Source organism: Mus caroli, chromosome 4 (genome assembly GCF_900094665.2).
Source record: "Mus caroli chromosome 4, CAROLI_EIJ_v1.1, whole genome shotgun sequence".
NCBI lineage: Eukaryota > Metazoa > Chordata > Mammalia > Rodentia > Muridae > Mus > Mus caroli.
The window spans coordinates 16,149,874-16,151,217 of NC_034573.1; the positions used below are offsets into that span (position 1 = coordinate 16,149,874).

Below are 1,344 nucleotides of genomic sequence, written 5' to 3' on the forward strand. Positions count from 1 at the left end.
TTCCTTTCTTTCTTTCTTTCTTTCTTTCTTTCTTTCTTTCTTTCTTTCTTTCTTTCTTTTGTCCTTTCTTTCGTCCTTTCTTTCGTCCTTTCTTTCGTCCTTTCTTTCGTCCTTTCTTTCGTCCTTTCTTTCGTCCTTTCTTTCGTCCTTTCTTTCTTTCTTTCTTTCTTTCTTTCTTTCTTTCTTTCTTTCTTTCTTTCTTTCTTTCTTTCTTTCTTTCTTTCTTGCTATGTACACTCCAGTGAAGTTTGCTTGGCAGGCCGAGAGGCCTGACAGCACTCACGAGGCAAAGAGCTTCACAGAAACTCACCTCCTGGAGCTTTGGCGTTCTCCTTAACCCGTATACTCATACCCCATCCCGGAGTTAGTCTGGTGTATGGATCCACGTGCTCTCTTTTAGTATTATCTTTTTTCTTTTTTTTTTTTCCAGGGGAGAGCGCAAACACAGTGCACCCACTACCACAAATTATGCAGTCGAATTTCCCGAATTTGGGGAAATTGCAGGGGTCAGCACAACTGGAGTGCAATGGATAAGCCTCGCCCTGGATAAACCACCTTTGGGATCATGGTATCTCCCCTGCCAGGTAAGTGTAGTGTTATCTTATTATAAGTGTCTTTTAAGATTGAATTCTGACATACATAAGCCCCCACCAGAGTACCAAGGTTCCAGAAGCCAAAGAGCTTGGGATCCGGTAGGAATGCAATAAGGAAGTTACCTATTCAGTAACTAATTAAGCATTACAAAAGATGGAGCCAAAGCAGCTCAAGGCTGGTCTGCAGAGTGTTTACCATGATAGAGCCAGGGAATCCCACTGAGATAGAAATCTTCAGTATAGGCTACATTGCATATTAGAAGCAAGTTGGTGAATTCTTCTGACAAATGGAGATTCTCCACAGATACTTAAAAGTTCCAAGAAATTATCAGGACCCAGGAAATAGAGGGGTTGTGATATTGCAGTATTTATCAGATGGTCTGCTAAAGTAGAACCCCTGGTGGTGGGTTTAACAATAAACTAGCTTTACACCTGGCTCCCTTCTTAGTGGTAGTGGCCTGGTCCCCACCTTCTTTTGATGTATACATTCCTGTTGTATTGTGTCACTGTAACTTGGTGGATTGTATCTCGTTTGGTTTCTTGCTCTTCTGCTGTATAAAAAGTTTGATGCTCAACCTGACAAAATACATTCAGATTCTACACAATCTTGCATGTTAGTCTGTCTGTCACTCACCAACTCCATGCCCATCTGCACCCAGAGACCCCTCCACGAAGACAAAGGGACCCAGAGATTCTGCAGCACTTTCTTTCTCTTCCTTTCTTCCTTTCTTCCTTTCTTCCTTTCTTTCTT

At 42.0% G+C, this 1,344-nt stretch overlaps 1 non-coding gene across 1 annotated transcript; it reads right to left on the bottom strand.

The window, feature by feature from the left end:
* Positions 1-427: 427 nt before the first annotated feature.
* On the bottom strand, positions 428-592 carry LOC115030920. Its single transcript, XR_003836520.1, has one exon. It is a non-coding gene; the product is annotated as a U1 spliceosomal RNA (small nuclear RNA).
* Between the last annotated feature and the right edge of the window lie 752 nt (positions 593-1,344).